Raw genomic sequence first — 19,509 nt, forward strand, 5'->3', positions numbered from 1 at the left:
TACACATCTTTTGTTAGATTTATCCCTAGGTAGTTCATATTTTTGCTGCTATTGTAAATGATATTTTTCAATTTTAATTTCCAATTGTTTATTGCTAGTATATAGAAACACAATTTTTTTTGAAATTGATCTTGTATCCTGTAATATTGGTAAACTTACCTATTAGTTGTAGTAGGTTTTTGTAGATTCCAAGGGATTTCCTATATAGATTATCGCGTCATATACAAATAAAGACAATTTGCTTCTTCTTTTCCAAGATGTCTTCTTAGAAATCTTTCCTTGCCTTATTGGATTGTCTAGAATCTCTAGTACAATGTTGAATTGGAGTGACATAATCTAACATCCTTACCTTGTTCCTGATCTTAAGGGAAAAGCATTCAGCCTCTCACCGTTAATTATGATGCTGGCTGTGAACTTTCCATAGTGCCCTTTATCAAGTCAAAGATGTTTCCTTCTGTTTCTGGTTTCTTGAGAATTTTCATCATGAGTGGGTGTTGGATTTTGTCAAATTCTTTTTCTGCATCTATTGAGATAATCAACTGGTTTTTAGCCCCTTCTTTCTGTTAATGTGGTGTATCACATTAATTGATTTTTGGATGTTAAATCAACCTTGCATCCTTGGGATAAACCCTTCCTGGGTTTATCTTTACATATTGATGGATCAATATTTTACGTATTGATGGATCCAATTTGCTAAAATTTTGTTAAGAATTTTTGTATCAAGTTTTATAAGGGATATTAGTCAATCGTTTTCTTTTTTAGTAATGTCTTTGGTATCAGAGTAATGCTAGCTTCATAGAATGAGTTCAGAAGTATTCTGTCCTCTTCAGTTGTCTGGAAGAGTGTGTAGAATTGGTATTATTTCTTACTTAAATGTTTGATAGAATTCACCAGTGAAACCGAAAGTAAAATAGTTAGCTAGTGGGAAGCAGCAGCAGCATAGCACAGGGAGATCAGCTCGGTGCTTTGTGATGACCTAGAGACGTGGGATAGGGAGGGTGGGAGGGAGGCTCAAGAGGGAGGGGATATGGGGACATGTGTATGCATATGGCTGATTCGCCTTGTTGTACAACAGAAACTAACACAGTATTGTGAAGCAATTATACGCCAATAAAGATCTATTTAAAAAAAAAAAAAAGAATTCACCAGTGCAGTCTCTGTGCCTGGGAAGTTTATAACTACAAATGCCAGTTCAATACGTATCTATAATAGATATAGGAATATTCAAGATATCTGTTTCTTCTTGAGTAAGCTTTAGTAAGTTGATGAAGAATTTTGGCCATTATTTCTTCTTTCCCTTCTCCTTTCCTTTAGGGATATATTCATATAATATTCATATACATATTCACATAATATATATTATATGTATGTATGTGTACATATACATATATATGTGTGTGTGTATATATATATATATATATATATATATATATATATATATATAAGGCTGCTTGAGTTTTTCCACAGTTTATTGATGATTAGTTCAATTTTATTTCTCTAGAGTTGATTTGGGTCTTTTTTTATGTCTTCTGTGTCTCTTCTCAACATGTTTGCTCTTTCCTCTAGCTTTTGAATATATGGATACAGTTATAATAACTGTTTTAGTGCTCTTGTCTGCTACTTCTAATATCTGCATCATTTCTAGGTTTTACTGATTGATTTTTATCTTCATCAGTTGCACTTTCCTACTTTTTTGCATGTGTGGTAACTTTTGATGGATGCCAGACTTTTTTTTTTTTTTTTTTTGCGGTACGCGGGCCTCTCACTGTTGTAGCCTCTCCCGTTGCGGACCACAGGCTCCGGACGCACAGGCTCAGCGGCCATGGCTCACGGGCCCAGGCGCTCCGCGGCATGTGGGATCTTCCCGGGCCGGGGCACGAACCCGTGTTCCCTGCATTGGCAGGCGGACTCTCAACCACTGCGCCATCAGGGAAGCCCGATGCCAGACGTTTTGAATTTTACTTTCTCGCGTGCTTTGTGTTCTTATAAGTCTTCTTGAGCTTTGTTCTAGATGCCATTATGTTATTTGGAAACAGTTTGATCATTCTGAGTCTTGCTTTTAAGATTTGATAGGTAGAACCAGAGTAGTGTTAATCTAGGGCTAATCTTGTCTCACTGCTGAGACTAGACCCGTCTAAGTACCCAATGCCTATTGGAAACCAAAAATATTCTTGGCCTTCTAATCTTTTCTGGTAGTTCTTTCCCTGGCCTCGGGTAGCATCCTTATACACCACGCACTGCTCAGTACTCTGCTGAGTACCTGAGGGGGAGTGCTCATCTCTTGGGTTGTCTCTCTGTGCAACCCTCTCCTCTCCAGGGCTCTATCCTGCAAATGCCAGGTGCCCGGGTTTCCTCAGAGACCATCTTAGCTCCATCTCCTTAACTCATCATATTAACTAAGCTCTGTCTGGGATTCCTCCTCCCTTTGTGGTATCCTGGAAACTCTCTCAAGGCAGTGATCTGGGGAAAGTGCATGGCTCACCTCGCTGATTTCCCATCTCGGTTGCTGTATGTTCAGTGGCTCGAAAATTGTCTCATATACTTTGTACAGTGTTTTAGTTGTTTCACGTGGGAGGGTAAATCCATTCCCTGTTGTTCTATCTTGGCTGGAAGTGGAGGGCGCTCAGTGCCCTTTGGCTTTTAGCAATAGTGCCGTCAAACCGGGAGGCTAGCAGTTCTGGAGGAGTCTGAGGTGTGTTATGGGGTTGGCTGGAAGAAGAAGGGTCAGTTTATATGAAAAGGTGAGCATCTCTGTGCCCGTAGCTATGTATCTGCTATCCCTGACTGCACATCTGTCTGCACGTCTGTCTGCACGTCTGAATGCATTCTGCTGGAGTCTGGGAAGCTGTCTGTGGCTGGCCCCCTGGAACAGGGTCCCTCCTTTTGTCTGCTCAGGTGAAACTCCAGGCTGCTCATACAATCACTCTGCCAAATTTCTGGATGTCCCACACCAGAGTCCATTAGGCCTGCGCTGGCCTGGGTACAGCCTGAAGATGAGGCCAGCAGACGTTGCCTTTTGTAGTCAGGTTGGGAAGACGGGGTGAGGAGCAGAATGGTTTTCCTGTGTTGAGTCAGCTGGGGCTGATCTAGGGGCCCTGTCTCTCCTTTCCCTTACACAGAAATCCCATAGGCCCCAGGCTGACCCTTCTGTGGTTCCTGGCTCGAGTGCTGGTCTCTCTGGGCATAGGATGGGTCTGGTTGTTGCTATCAGCCCAGCCCAGCCCAGACCAGGCCTTGGAGGAGCACGACCTGGTGTTTTGCACTGTGAATTTTTCCATGGGCCTCCAGGAGAGCCAGTACCATCACACTTCCAGGCCATCCGGCCTTTCCCAGAACTCTCTGCTTTTCCTCTTTTGCTCTTGTCACTTATGCCAGGAGGTAAGCAAGGGCTGACATTGCCCAGGCCACCTCCACAGCATCCAGCTCATTCTGAGGCCTTTTTTTCTAAGGGTGGACAGTAGCACGTAAAGCTGTGTCCATAGCAGGTGGCAAAGTTTCCGTGATACTTGGAATAGAAGAAAGGTGTATTTTTAAAATCAAATTAAATTTGGTTTAAGGCCCCACTTGTCAGGACAGATAATTGGCCCTAAAATTCTAGAACTTGTACAGACCAAGAAAAGGGATGGGGGGGATTTAATCCAATTAAGTATATTAGGTAAAAAATCCCTAATGACCTGAGAAATCTGTATTCCAGGGAAGTTTTCTCACAGATCCATAAGGGGCATGGACATGTTCACTGAGGCATTGTAGATAGCGCTGTGGAGTTGGCGGCAATCTGGCTGATATCCTGCCTGAGGGGGTATGAGAACCAGGTGCAGGGAAAGCCTTACAGTGCAGTATCTCTCACTCTATGATGGCCTTTGTTTAAGCTCCTCCTGTGACGGGCAGCTCAGAGTGATGTGTTATGTTGCTGGGAAGCTCCAGTTGTGCCAGAATTACTCCTCACTGCAGACGATCGCAGTGAACCTGGTGGAGGTATGCATTTGGGAGAAACATCATGTATTCAGTCATTCATTCATTCATTTGACAGTTGTGGGTCAACAGCCTCTGCTAGGGTTTGGAGATGCAGGGGTCTCTGCTTACAGTCTAGTGAGGAAACAGATATTAAACAAACATGTCATTCCAATGGATGATTCTATCAATAAAGAAAAATAACAGCATTGGTATAATAGAATTAAGGTTCCCGGGGGATAAGTAAAGGAAGACACCTCTGAAAAAGGAACACTGAAATGAGACCTGAGAGCTGAGTAGAACTAGGCTAGAGAGGGAGCAGGGACAGTGTGTTCCCGGTGGGGTCCTGAGGCATTGGCCCCTTCAGTGAACCCTCTGCCTGGCTGGAGGGAGGTGTGTGAGCCAGAGGGAGCGGAGGAGAGGAGCCTGGGGACAAAGACAGGGAACGTGCAGAGCCTACTGCTTGATAAGGTGACCACATAATTTATCATCCAGACTAAGACACATTTGAGACCGAAAGGGGTGCTACTAATAATAATGTTGGGATAACAGGTCACCCTACTTGTAGGTCAAGGTAAAGAGTTTGAGTTTTATTCTCAAGGTTATGAGAAGCCATTGGGGTCTGGAGGAAAGGGAGATGTGACCCAGTTTGCACCTGGAGGGCCTGAGGTGGGACCCTAGCACTCAGAAACCTCCCACCATCCTTCCCATCCACATGGAGGAGCCTCTTGAGAAAGGTTTGGGAGATATCAGAAATCTGCAAGTGACAGCAGCCGCCAGGAGCACAGAAATGGCCTGTGGAATCCGGTGAGATGGGCAGTAAGCTGGTTACTGTTACTGTGTAGCAACCCGCCAACCCCAGTGGCCCTGATTTAGGTTCTAACTGTCTCCTGCCTGCTTACTGACAGATGCAGCTCCCAGCAAGTGAATCTGCCCCTAATTGGATAAGGAGACAGTGATGAGAACTTTCTCATGGGTGCTACAGGCTTGGGGCACTGTCGGGGGGACACCCTGTCCTGCCCCAGCTGCAGGTGGAGATGGGAAAGGAACAACCCCCTTATAATAGCCTAAATCAATTTGACTATCAAAGATTTTATCAGGCAAGAGTGTGGGATGTATGAATAAGATGATAAGGCTTCCATTTTGGTGCCATTGGTCTCTAGCACATTGGTTTCCACCTTCCCGTGGGGAAGTCTGCTGGGAAGGGCTCCTCTTCCCAAGTGAAAAGACAAAGTTTTGACTGGAGAATTCATTTTTTCCCTCTCTCTAACCCCTTTTCCCTCCCTGGACTGAAGACATGATGTTTGGTGGTACAGCAGCCACTTTGTAACCAGAAGGCGAGAAGCTAGAATGCAGGGATGATGGAATGGGGAGATACAAAGAGTCTGGGTTCTTGAAGTCCTTGTTGAGCTGCACCAGTCCTGGATGACCTGCCTTGGCCTTCTTGTTATAGGAGACAATTAACCTGTACTTGTTTAAGCTGCTGTAGAGGGCATTCTGTGACACGCAGCTAAAGTCTGGCCTTGACTCCCACCTCTGTGAAGCAGCTGAGGCTTCCAGTTTGGGGAACCCCTGTCCCTATCCTTAAAGGAGGAATTGAATGGCACAAAGAATTGAGAAACTCCCAAGATCATGAACCCCAGCTTGGCCTCTTCCCTAACAGGATGACCTTGGGTGAATTAACCTTGCTGGGTCTTGGTTTCCTTGTCTGCACTTTAGAGGCAATAAGTAGTACTTTCCTCATAGAGTTGTTGTGAAGGGAATGAGGAAATAAATGGGATAATGAGGAATCAAGAAAGTAATTCTGGAATCCCTGGATGTAAAGTAGCTGTTCAATAAAAGTCAGCCCCCTCCCCTCTGGGAGTTACAGAGAGCCACCCCTCCAACCCTGGCTGTCAAGTCACACACACACTCACTGTGCACGTCACCCTTCTTGCCAGGAGAGGATTTTGCATTATGGAACCTTGAGTTATAAATTAAGCGTCAAATATAATTTGGCCACACTAAGAATTAATTATGTGACTGCCCTAGAAAATCCAGGGACCACGACTCTGACTGTGCAATTGGTGTCTGCCCACAAGGGAGGGACACCCTCCCCCCACCCCAGGGAAGTGAATGGAAGGGGACACAGGCATGGTGCTTTGCACACTCAGCATTTCCCACCTGGACCCTCAGCAGCAGGGCTCCTTGAGAAGTGACCAAGGAGTGGGGCTGAGGGGTGGAGAAGAGACTGTTTCTAGGAGGCGTCCCATCCCCCCAGCACAGTGGCCCTGCCTTGGGTAGCTCCACCCTCCATGGCTTGTGCGCATCTGTCAGCTGCAGACACACATGTGGCTGCTGTCAGTCCTTCCCCTTTAAGGGAAGGGAAGCACTTCCTGAAAGGCTGGTGGGGGGAGAGGGAGACATGCGGCCAGCAGAGAGGCCACATTTGTCTCGATGGCAAACCAAGGACAGAGGCTCAGCCTGGAGCATTGCAGGAGGGGCCTGCCTCCTCCTGAGGATGGAGAGAGCCATCCTCTGCTGGCCTCGGGGTCTAGGGCACGTTTTGAGGAGGGGGAGACAGTGTGTAGGGAGTGAGCAGCTGGGCCCGGGCATCCAGAACCCAAAGCAAGTCAGCAGCCGCCACCCCCAGCCCAGGCCTCCCCAAGCTGAGGAGTCTGGGTTTAATTTTCTGGTCAGTGCAAAAAGGAGGCGGAAGAGGACGAGGAGGAGGAGAAGAAAGGAGAGAGTTGAAGTTCCAGTGCAGTGGGCTGGGATCTGTCACTCAGTGCACAGCCCGCTGACGACTAAGGGCAGCCGAGCTGTGAGCGGCCCATGATTTATGGACACCGAGTGAACTCCTGCGGCAGAAACCAGCCTTGAGATCAGAGCAGCAATAGGGCCCTTTTTTTGGCAGGAGACAGGGCCTGCATTTTTCTCATTCATGCCAAACTGCTTTGCACGGCAATTAGCTCTGTCCTCATTTAGTCTCCAGTCCCAAAGGGTAATGAAAGTCATATATCATCTTCAAGACTGCTAATTATTGAGCTCGCTTACAGGTAGGCTTTGTAGCTGTGAGAAGGGCCCGTCGGCCCAATATTTATTACTCTTCCAATAAGTAAGCAAAGAGGGGGAGGGTGCTGAAGGGAGAAGGGGGAGAGGGAGGGAGGGAAAGAAGGGGGCACAAGCAACTTTCTTGAGAGACCGCCCAACCCCAGCCTGGGATCTGTGACATACCTTCTGCAAATGTGCTCATCAGGGGGGAAACATCTTTATTCCACGGAGCCATTTTTCATGCCCTAACAAACCAGCCTGCTAGAGAGGAGAAAGCCGAGAGTGGGGAGGGGAGGCCTGTGGAGGGCGTGGCTGGGGTCTGCTCAGGAGGGCGGGGAAGGGGACAGAGACAGGGCCCTGGGGAGGAGAGCACAGGAAGAGACCAGAGCGGAAGTGGAAGACAGAATCCACCCAGCCCCCATCCATGTCCAGAACATTCCGCCTGTCATCCCTGGGCCTGCCAGGTGGATGGCGGGGGTGAGGGTCAGGACCCAGGCTGGGATGAGCTATGTCTGTCACTTCAGGGCCTGGCGTGTGGAAGGCTAATGCTGGAAGTCAGAGCCCCTTTGCCTTTATTTAGTTGTCCTGCAACCAAGTGAATTTACCGTCTGGATTGTAATCCAAACCAACAGATTTCCGTGTGTGTGATTAACGAAGGGGAAGGTAGGCCCTTATTTCCACTCAAATAGACTTAAAAAGTGTAATGACTTTTTAGAGAAACTGAACATAAACATTAGCCAGGTTACTGATGGTTTTTTTTTTTTTTGATGGTTGTTTTAAAACAGAGGGTGCGATTAAAGCAAGAGCTAAAGAAATACAAATATTTAAAGACTGTTAGATGCTGTACTCAACATGCAGTTAATATGAATTGAGTGCTTCCTCAGTAAATGTATCAGGTATTGTTCTATGTATGGGGATACAGCAGAGATCATGATAGACCAGGTCCTTGCTCTCATGGAGCTTCTAGTCCAGCGATCAATCCCTACTTATTGGTCATGATTTGTTTTCTACACAACTTAAATGGTAATAACAGCTAACATCTGTTTAGAGTTTATTATGTGCCAGGTACCGTGTTGAGATCTTTGTGTTCACATTTCTCATCGAATCCTCATAACCGTATGTGGTTGGCCCTGGTGCCATCCCCATTTTACAGATAGGTTAAGTTACGTATCCAAAGTCACACAGCTAGTTAGGATTGAAAACATACCATCTGGCTCCAGGTTCCAGATTCCATTCCCTAAACCATGGCAACGTATTTTCCTTAATTCATTCTGAACCATTTACGTTTCTAGCTAATGACTTCGGTGTATTGGTCTGTTTGGCATCAAAAGCCCTTACAGACAGACTTTCCTCTTCTGCCATCAGCAACCCTTTCACTCTGAGCCTCCGTGGATGGCAGGCACATTGATTTCAGGCTAAATCGCAGGAAGACTATTAGGTTGACTGGAAAGTCCTTGCAGTTAGCACCAGCTGCTCTGGAAACTTTCCTTGACTGTGGGAGGTTCAGTGGTGTGCTGGAGTCCTCCCAACTGCATTCAGGGACATCATGTTGGAACACTGAAATTGACCATAGTAGAGTATTTACACTATGGAAAATGGCAGTTGCTACAAGTCAGGTTTTTTGTTGGTTTGTTTGTTTTCTGAAGAGACGGTTATTAAACATTTACCAGCATACCACTGGGAAGGACCCAAGGGAAAGGGGAAAACATGATGCTGTAGCTCATGGTAACCGCTTGGTAAGTTCTCTGCATCAGACGGAAGTGCAGAGAGCACTGGAGAGGGAGTCAAGAGACCCAAGTTCTAGACCTGGTTTTGCCCCTGAGGGATCCTGACTTGAGTTCTTTGTCCTCATTTGTGTCAGTTGGCCTCTTAGGTGCCACCATAGTCATAGGATTAGGTACAAAAATACCTTCACAAAGACCCTAGTGCTACAAAGTTAAACTTAAGTTTTTGCTCATAAATATAAGGCAGCTCCGACAAACGTGTACACAGGGGGCTAGGGCTGCGGGCGTATGTGCAAAACACGTGTATACAGGGGGCTAGGGCCGCGGGCATACGTGCAAAACACGTGTATGCAGGGGGCTAGGGCCGCGGGCGTATGTGCAAAACACATGTTGCTCTGTGAACTGTAGGGCGTGGCGGATATTCCTTCTGCTTCCTCTTTCTTTATTTACCATTTCTGGAGCCAGACAGACCAGGGCCGAAAGCCACCTCTTCACACCTATGTGACCTTGAACAAGTTGCTTATCTTCTCTGTGCTTTGGTTCTCTACCAAGGCACAGAGAAGCTTCTCCTACCCAGCTTCTCCTCACAGCAGGGGCACAGCTGCCAAAGCTGTGGCCTCGCATCCATACCCTTGGAGGACAAAGGCTATCTATCCCTGGTCTAGTTAAAAAATCCTGGGAAGGACTCTGTTGTCCAAGCTTGGGACCTGTGCTCACCTCTGGATGCATCGCCGTGCTGAGCAGATGGGGTTCTAGGATGGGCCAGAGATGGGGCCCCTGCCCTCTCTTGTTCGTGCTTAGATGAAGTATTGTCCAGAAGAAAGGGGAAGCTATGCTAGCATGGAAGCGTGCCTCTACTGCAGGTGGTGATGATCTGCCACCATTCCACAGTGTTAGGGCAGTGCCATTCCTGACAGGCTTAGAAGTGCAAGTTGCTTGAGCTTGGCCTGGGAATAGGCTGGCCGCCTGGCATGAGGGCCAAGGTCACAGGGAGGACTGAAGGGGTATAAAAGGTCAGAAAAGGCTCACTGCAGCCCTCCTTGTTCTGGGCCTCGGCAGACTCTTATTCATGGACGTATATGTAAAGAAAGAGTAGAAGCATTTATTGATTTTAGGTGAGTCCTCCTGAATTGACACCTCCCCAGTATGAGGGCTCTCTCTGGGTCGCAAGTGACAAAAACAAATCTAAACCTAGTTTAAGCAAGAAAGGGAATGTGTTGGCTCACCTGCTGCGATGGTCAAGGGTAGAGTGGGCTTCAGGCTTGACTAAATACAGGGACCCGAAGAAGTCATCAGACTTGTCTTCAGTGGGCCCCACTGCCCTGGTTGGCCTCATTCGCTCCTGCAGTCAGCTGGTTTCCTCCAGGCAGCAGCAGCCCTGGTGCTGGCAGCTCTGGGGTCCTAACCTTACCACTGTCAATCCAAAAGGAATGGAGGGCTTCCCTGATGGTGCAGTGGTTGAGAACCCGCCTGCCAATGCAGGGGACACGCGTTCGATCCCCGACCCAGGAAGATCCCACATGCCACGGAGCAACTAAGCCCACATGCCACAACTACTGAAGCCTGCGTGCCTAGAGTCCGTGCTCCGCAACAAGAGAAGCCACCACAATGAGAAGTTCATGCACTACAACGAAGACTAGCCCCCGCTCGCCACAACTAGAGAAAAGCCCGCACACAGCAACAAAGACCCAATGCAGCCAAAAATAAATAAATAAATAAACAAAAGGAATGGAGAGCATCTCTCTTTCAGAATCAAGATATGAAATTCCAGGGAAGGACTCTGACTGGCCTGACATGGGTCCCATGCCTATCTCTGGGCCCATCTGTATAGGCAGAATGATGGGATAGAATGACTGGCCAGGCCTGGGTCACATGTCTTTTCCAGCGGTCAGGTATCTCATAGGCATCCAAGGGCAGGAAGCAGTACAACCAGGACTCAGGGGACAGGAATAGGCAAGTCAGGAAGTGAAGCTATACTGTCTTCTGGGTCTACCTGGCATTTCTCATCTGCTTCTTTTTGCTCATCTGCTCATTCTCTTACTTCACTTTGAAGATCAGCTCCCCCCACCCCACCCCCACCGCCGCTGGCTTCTCCCAGCACATACATGGCTCATAGTGGCTTCCTCAGACCCAAACACTACCTGACTTTCAGGAGCCCAGCACCACCTGTGGCTGAGTTCAGATTTTTCAAGGAAAAGAGAATCTGATTGGTTGCAGGGATAGGCATTCACTACTGGAATGATCAATTGTAGCAAAGGGTAAGGTTATATAGTGCAGACATTCCTGTGAGGCCTTCGCCTTGAGCAGACCTAGTAGGAGCGGTACCTTAGGGAAGGGGGGCTATGGGTGGGGCAGGCATTTCAGAACAAGACATCATCCTGTTCCCAGGTGACCCAGAGAAGAGCAGAGCATGGCGCCATCCCAGGCCTCAAGTAGCTTCAAGTCTAGTTGGGCAGGCAAGATGCTCATCTGAGCCAGGGGTCACAGGATTTCAAGGAGGGCAAGGTCATTGTAGGCCAGGGTAAGCAGAGCAAGTAGAACAGGTGGTGGGAACAGAGCTGGCCTTCTTCGCACCTGAGCTGGCTCACCTGAACCAATTTGCAAATGTACTTGAAGTGTATAGGCCTTCCTACCTCCACCCCCAGGTTCCCACCAGCCTCCTCCTAACACCCTTGGTCCCTGGCTGACCATGAAGTGACCTGTCCCCTCTGCTGCTCACCATCTCTGGACCTGTGTGTGGAGGTTGTAGGGAGTTTTTCATGACTTTCTGGAAAGTCAGGGAATGTCTTCTCTCCCCCAAAGCCAAGAATGAAAACAAAATACAAAAAACCCCACGAAAATACCCTCCAAGAGAAAAAGGAGGAAAAATAACATTTTGCATCTGGAGAAGGTAGAGAGACCCGTAAGAGCCCTGAAATAGAGACTTCTCCCATATTTGGATGAAGAAATAGAGGTCCAGGAACATTCCGGACTTGCCCAAGTTCTCGTGGTGGGACTGGGACCCTGGCCTCTCACCATAGGCCCCTGCTGACCAGTGGGGAGTGGGCCTGGCAGGGGAATCTGTATGTGTGGAGTGGGGGGATGCCCCACCTTCACAAGGCAGGAATAGAGGCTCAGCCCAGGAAAGTGTGGCCCAAACCAAGTTCTGTTGGGAGCCCTGGAGGGTTCAGAGAGTGGCTAAGAGGTCTCCAGCGGCTCGTCAGGCAGCTGGGTGAAGGTCCATCCAATATGCTTTATCTGGGCAGATTTCATTTCCCGTTGGAGGAAAAGGAAGAGATCTTTGTGTTTCTCTGCTGTTTTTTCCCTTTCAGACAGATCAGAAATCAGATCCTGTCAGATAAGCCCAGATGAAAAGAAAGTGGCAGAGGCTGGCCCAAAGAGAAGGTTCCCTGGCAGAGGTCACACAGGAAGAATCCAGAGAGACCCTCCCCCTGCAGGGGAGGGAGAAGGGGATTCATGTGGTCCTCACTTTCCCCAAGGACCTTGCTTTAGACTTTTAATATTTCCAAATGAGGTTTTATGTACAGTGATTGTATTATTATTTTTTGCATCTGGTTAAAAGTGACAGATTGTTAAATATAAACTTGAAGACTTCACACTTCTTACCCAGAAGCGGCATCTCTTCATGGTTTCAGGCAGGGGCGACCTAACCAAATGGAAGTGGCTCAAACCTCACTTGACCTCTGGGAGGCCCAGAAGGCAGTCGCGGGAGGGCAGGGAACAGGGAGGAGGAGGGGCGGGGGAGGGGAGGTGGGGGAGAGAGAGTGGGGAAAGAGAGGGGAGAGAAGCCGGCCAGAGCCTGGAGAAGAGGCGTGGGGGAGTCAGGACGGAAAGAAAGAGGAAAACGTGAGGGAGGAAGAGGAGAGGGCGAGGGCAGGCCGGGGAGAGGGCAAGGTGACCGCAGGTATCAGCGAGGGGCCAATTGTCAAGGTTCTATCTGCGCGATGATTGATGCGAGCCTGGGTTTTTCTGTCAGCCTGTCACGGCGCAGGAATGTTTAATGTTCTCATTATTGGTTACGCTGTTGTGTATATTTCTCTGTCAGCACCGCGGACCCAGCTGAACTGGCAGAGCACTTCAAAGGCCTGCGGGTCATTCATCATCCCCATGACGCTCCGGCAAATGCTCAGCTTCAGCTCCGCGCCAGGGATTTGTTATGACTTGCGAGCCGGCTGACAGACAGGGCTGTGGCGGCCGTGGGAGGGACGCGGGAGGGAGGCGCGCAGCCCTTTTTGTCACTCTGGGCCCGCGGCAGCGCCCAGTGCCCGGACTCGGCGGCTCCCAGGGGCGGGCGGTGCAGACCGGCCGGGGTGACTCCCCGGGGCGGGGTGGGGGGGTGCCGGACCCAGGCCCCCTCCCCCCCGCCCCCCGGCACTGACTCTCCCCTTAAGCCCAGCCGGCGCCCTTTCCCTCCAATCCTACCCTCCTCCTCTCGGCTGGCGGTGGCGTCTCCAAAAGTTGTGCTGAAAACCCAGAGGTTGGGGGAAAAAAGAGAAACTTTCAACGGTCTGGGGGCCTGGGGAGGGGCGGGTGGGGAGGGGTGAGGGGAGAGCAGAATATCGGAGCTTTGTTTCCTTTCCCAGGCCGTGACATGATTAATCGTTTTCTTCTGATCTAATTTTGGAACATGAAAAACAGCACATTTGTCTTGAAGAAAAATGATGTGCCGAACTGCGCAGATGGAAATTTCGAGCAATGAGAAAGATTAAAGTGAAACCCCACTCCTTAGACCTAATCATGAGTTGTAGATTATTCTGTCGGCCCAGCCAGATGGTAGCTCTGATTCCACAGCCCCTTCTTATATTAATGAATACTAGACTGTTATATTTGACTTAGGTAAGTGAAATGTCTATCAGAGCTAATGGACTGCCAGCCAGCATAACACATGTTGTACCGCTAAGGGTCCTTGCTGCATTTTTCATGTTTTATACTGATGTAGAACATTTTGTTTCCTACTGTTTTTCATCATTGTCACTGTTTGCTAAATATTTTCACATGGAAGCGGGGAGAGGGAGACGGAGTCAGGAGGAAAAAGAACCCCCCTCCAAACTTGTGTCCAAAGCTAATTTCCTCCCGTTGGGCTTGGCTATAACTCTACAAGTAAAACAGTCACCCCCGAGCAATGCATCCAGGAACTCAATAGTAACGTGATTAAGTTCCTAGTCAACAAGACTACACTCCACTGTATGTTAACAAACCTAATTATAGCCCCGTGGTGATAAATTCGGCCAAGGGCCCTTGCTGCACATCTCTGAGGTCATATCTCCAAGAGCAGCTTGACCCTCATGTCCCAGGGGATGGGATTGTCCGGGAGAGGAGTCCCAGCCTCAGCTTGGGGGGAGGGGCTGTTCCTCCTTCACCTCCTTGTCCAGTCCCTGGGGAAGGTGAGCAGATGCTAGGAAATACTGCAGAGCAGGTCAGAGGTCTGAGCAACTGGGCAGTAGGCTTTCCTGGCTGAGGCTGGATTGGCATTGGGAGCCGTTGGCCCCAACCGTGTCATAAGCAGTAACAGGATGCCTGAGAGGGGAGTGTAGTGCTCCCAGCCTGTTGGTTCCATGCAGGCCTGGGGGCACCCCTCTGGGCCCAGTAGAGGGTGGCTCAGGCCCTTCCCCTTCTTCCAGATGCCTTGTCCATACGCTGGAAAGCCCCTGAAGAGCTAGCTGTGCAAAAGGCAATCCTCTTGTTTGTGAAGCACCCAAGCGTGGGTGGGGATGGTGTCCTGGAGAAAATGAGTCCCGGAGATGGAATCCGAAAGGTGTCTGGGGACAGATAAGATGGAGGCAGTTGAGGGACATCTTCAAGGGGTGGTGTCTTGAGAAAAAAATGGAAAGAAATACATAGACAGGGAAGAGAGACTGCGAGACATGAAAACATATGGAGAGAGATAGAAGGAAGAGACGAACGCACAGAGAGAGAGACATAGACGTAAAGAAATGTAGATACTGACAGAATAGATGGCTTGTGAACTCAGAGAAACTCTTCTTTCTCCAGCCAAAATGAGTTCCCTAAAAAGCACATCTGACCCCTGCTTAAAAATTCTCTCTTGGCTGTGATTCCCACAGGAGTCAGTTCAAATGTCTTGGCTGGGTATAGATGACCCTTTTCCATTTGCCCCTAACTTACCTCTCTGGCCTCTTCTCTCACCTTGAACCCTGCACTTCTGTGTATGAACCTCCACATGAGCCTTCTCCGGGTCCCCAAGAATGCCAGGCTCTTTCAGAACAATGTGCTTTTGTCTGTGTTTATCTCTATCTATCCCACTTCCTTGCATTCTTTCTCTGGCAAACTCTTACTCATCCTTCAAGACCCAGCTCCCATGTGTCCTCCCCTGCCACATTTTCCTGACATTCCCCAGGAGGCATTATTTCACCCTCTGCCCCCCCCCCCCCATAGCACCTGTCCATATCCATGTGAAAATATTGTCCAGGCTGTATTGAAAAATGTCTGTGTTTACAGATCTCTCCCTCTATACCTCCCTTCCTCTACAACTGTTCCTTTGTTCATTCATTTGTCTGCTTATTCAAGAAATATGTATTGAGAACCTACTACATGCCAGGTATTGTTCTGGGCACGGGGGATTCAGCGATGTGCAAAATCCCCTGCCCTCTCAGAGCTGACATTTTGGTAGCTATATGTGTGGGTATATTAGTGAGGTTTTTTCCATAGTGAGAAACAGAAACTCACCTAGGCTAGCTCTAGTAGTGGGGGTTATTGTAAGATGGTGGCAATAAGAACACAAAAATCGTCTGGGGACCCAAGAACAACTGTATAGCTGAGCCTCTCAACTTCTATAACTCGTTACTGGCTCATTCATGGCCTCTCCGAGCTCCCAATGCCACTTTTTAAACTTTTTGTGGTATAATATACACACAGAAAAGTACACATATCATTAGAATATAGCTCAATAAGTTTTCACAAACTGTAACCCACAATGAGCTCAAGAAACAACATTCTGTATTCCAGTACTGCCCTCCCCCACTGCTAGTTCCCCTTTTTAATTTTTAAGTGAAATTCCCATCCCAACATTTTTTTTTTCTTTCTCATTCCATGATACTTTTTTTTAAAAACATCTTTATTGGAGTATAATTGTTTTACAATGGTGTGTTAGTTTCTGCTCCATAACAAAGTGAATCAGCCATACATATATACATGTTCCCATATCTCTTCCCTCTTGCGTCTCCCTCCCTCCCACCCTCCCTCTCCCACCCCTCTAGGTGGTCACAAAGCACCGAGCTGATCTCCCTGTGCTATGCGGCTGCTTCCCACTAGCTATCTATTTTACATTTGGTAGTGTATATATGTCCATGCCTCTCTTTCACTTTGTCACAGCTTACCCTTCCCCCTCCCCATATCCTCAAGTCCATTCTCTAGTAGGTCTGTGTCTTTATTCCCTTCTTGCCCCTAGGTTCTTCATGACCATTTTTTTTTTTTAGATTCCATACATATGTGTTAGCATATGGTATTTGTTTTTCTCTTTCTGACTTACTTCACTCTGTATGACAGACTCTAGGTCCATCCACCTCATTACAAATAACTCAATTTCATTTCTTTTTATGGCTGAGTAATATTCCATTGTATATATGTGCCACATCTCCTTTGTCCATTCATCTGTTGCCCATCCCAACTTTTGCCCGCTATTAACTATGACATTTTGATTTCTGTTTTCAGTGGGTTTGGGTTTTTTTGAACAGCTTTATTGAGGTAAAATTTACATACCATAGAATTGCCCATTGTTAGTGAACAATGTGATGATTTTTAGTAAACTTATAATAGAGTTGCACAACTGTGGTCACAATCCAGTTTTAGAACATTTCCATCATTCCCTCCAAATTATCAGTCAATTTTCAGGGCCATTTTCAGTCAATCCTGGGTTCCAGCCCTAGTCCTAGGCAACCAGGTTTTAGATTTAGGTCTACGATCCATTTAAAAAATATATAACAACTGTTTTGAAGCATAACTCACATGCCATAAAGTCCATTCTTTGAAAAGGTAAAATTCGGTGGTTTTTAAATATATATTAATTCAGTGGTTGTATAAATATCACCACTACCTAATTCCATAATGTTTCATCACCCCCCTCCCCGCAAAAAAAACATACCCATTAGCAGTCAGTCCCCATTCCTCCCTCCCCCAGTACCTGGAAATCACTAATCTACATTTTGTCTCTATGGATTTTCCTACTATAGACATTCAATATAAATGGAATCATACAATATGAGGCTTTCTGTGTCTGGCTTCTTTCACTCAGGATAATACTTTTAAAGATTCATCCATGTTCTAGCATGTAAGAGAACTTCATTCCTTTTTATGGCCAAACAGTATTCCACTATTAGGATTTACAACATTTTTTTTTCCATTTCTCACTGATGTACTTTTGAGTTGTTTCCACTCTTTGGTAGTTATGAATAATGCTGCTATGATCATTCATGTACAAGGTTTTGTGTGCACATATGTTTTCAGTTTTCTTGGACATATATCTAGGAGTAAGTAGAATTTCTAGGTCATATGCTAACTCTGTGTTTAACTTTTTGACTGTGATTCATTTGAAGTTAATCTTTGTGTATGGTATGAGGTAAGAGTCTAAGTTCATTTCTTTGCATGTGGATATCCAATTGTCCCAGCATAACTTAAAAAAAAAATCATGAATTAGCACTGGATTTTGTCAAATGATTTTTCTACATCTACTGAGTGAGGTATTGAAATTTCCAATTATTACTATTAAATTGTCTATTTCTCCTTGAAATTATCATATGAGTTTTGTCCTTTATTCTTTTAATAATGGTTTACTATATTAATTAATCTTCAAATAGTAAACCAACCTTACATTCCTATGATAAATACCACTTAGTAATGGTGTTGTATTTTTCTTAAGTTCTTTTTTTGATGTGAACCATTTTTCAAAAAATATTTATTTATTTATTTGGCTGCATCAGGTCTTTTGTTGTGGCGAGCAGGCTCTTCACTGCGGTGTGCGGCTCTCTAGTTGTAGCATGCAGGCTCAGTAATTGCAGCACACAGGCTCTCTAGTTGTGGCGTGTGGGCTCTAGAGTGCGCAGGCTCAGTACTTGTGGCCCATGAGAGTTGCCCCGTGGCATGTGGAATCTTTGTTCCCTGACCAGCGATTGAACTCGCGTCCCCTGCATTGGAACACGGATTTTATTTTTTAAAGATTGATTTATTATTTATATATTTATTTATTTTTGGCTGTGTTGGGTCTTAGTTGCGGCATGTGGGATCTTCTTTGCAGCATGGGGGCTCTTCGTTGTGGCACGCAGCCTTCTCTCTAGTTGTGGAAAGTGGGTTTTTCACTCTCTCGTTCTGGTGTGCATGCTCCAGGGCATGTGGGCTCTGTAGTTGTGGCAGGCGGGTTCCAGAGTGTGTGGGCTCTGTAGTTTGCAGCACACAGGCTCTCTAGTTGAGGTGCATGAGCTCAGTAGTTGTGGCACATGGGCTTAGTTGCCCCATGGCATGTGGGATCTTAGTTCCCTGACTAGGGATCGAACCCACATCCCCTGCATTGTAAGGAAGATTCTTTACCACTGGACCATCACGGAAGTCCCTGGAAGGCATATTCTTTTTTTTTTGGTTTGTTTGTTTGTTTGTTTATTTATTTATTTTTGGCTGCGTTGGGTCTTTGTTGCTGCACGCAGGCTTTCTCCAGTTGCGGTTAGCGGGGGCGACTCTTCGTTGTGGAGTGTGGGCTTCTCATTGTGGTGGCTTCTCATTGCAGAGAACAGGCTCTAGGCATGCGGGCTTCAGTAGTTGTGGCTCGTGGGCTCTAGAGCGCAGGCTCAGTAGTTGTGGCACACGGGCTTAGTTTCTCTGCAGCATGTGGGATATTCCTGGACCAGAGCTCGAACCTGTGTCCCCTGCATTGGCAGGCGGATTCTTAACCACTGCACCACCAGGGAAGCCCAAGGACCTCTTTTTTTTTTTTTTAAGTCTTTATTGAATTTGTTACAATGTTGCTTCTGTTGTTGTTTTTTTTTAATGTTTTGTTTTTCTGGCCACGAGGCATGTGGGATCTTAACTCCACAACCAGGGAGTGAACCCCCTCACCCCCTGCATTGGAAGGCAAAGTCTTAACCACTGGACCACTAGGGAAGTCCCAGTAATGGTGTTTAATCCTTTTTATATGTTGCTGAATTTAGTTTGCTAATATTTTGTTAAGGATTCTTTCATCTACGTTCATGTAGGATATTGGTTTTCTTTTTTTATGATATATTTGTCTAGCTTGGCTTTCTGGGTAAATCTAGCCTCATAGAATGAGTTGGGAAGTATCCCTCCTCCACTGTTGCCTGAATTTCTGAAGGATTGGTACTATTTCTTCTTTAAATATTTAAATTTGATTTACCAGTATATCTATCTGGGTGTAGGCTTTTTTTTTAATAGCTCTTTTTAAAAATTAATTAATTAATTAATTGGCTGTGTTGGGTCTTCGTTGCTGCACATGGGCTTTCTCTAGTTGTGGCAAGTGGGGGCTACTCTTCATTGCAGTGCACAGGCTGCTCATTACGGTGGCTTCTCTCTCTGTGAGCATGGGCTCTAGGTGCGTGGGCTTCAGTAGTTGTGGCTCGCAGGCTCTAGAGTGCAGGCTCAGTAGTTGTGGCACACTGGCTTAGTTGCTCTGTGGCATGTGGGATCTTCCTGGACCAGAGCTCAAACCCATGTCCCCTGCATTAGCAGGCAGATTCTTTTTTTTTTTTTTTTGTGGTACGTGGGCCTCTCACTGCTGTGGCCTCTCCCGCTGCGGAGCACAGGCTCTGGACGCGCAGGCTCAGTGGCATGGCTCACGTGCCCA

The 19,509-nt window shown here is 47.0% G+C and overlaps 1 protein-coding gene across 8 annotated transcripts in view; it reads left to right on the plus strand.

Moving 5' to 3' along the window:
* The window catches only part of LRMDA (leucine rich melanocyte differentiation associated), a 1,268,542-nt gene that overhangs the window by 36,802 nt on the left and 1,212,231 nt on the right, over positions 1-19,509 (plus strand). The window contains exon 7 of one of the 8 annotated variants that reach the window (XR_009535960.1): positions 13,292-13,497. The exons of 5 other annotated variants lie outside the window; for them this stretch is intronic. The gene's annotated coding sequence lies outside the window, so the exon portion shown is untranslated. Of the gene's footprint in view, positions 1-6,412; positions 6,990-7,631; positions 7,648-13,291; positions 13,498-19,509 lie in introns of those variants that run through there. 2 more of the 8 variants (XM_060125442.1, XM_060125444.1) reach the window with 2 other exon arrangements.

This window comes from Lagenorhynchus albirostris, chromosome 16 (assembly GCF_949774975.1).
Source record: "Lagenorhynchus albirostris chromosome 16, mLagAlb1.1, whole genome shotgun sequence".
In the NCBI taxonomy this organism is placed as follows: Eukaryota; Metazoa; Chordata; class Mammalia; order Artiodactyla; family Delphinidae; genus Lagenorhynchus; species Lagenorhynchus albirostris.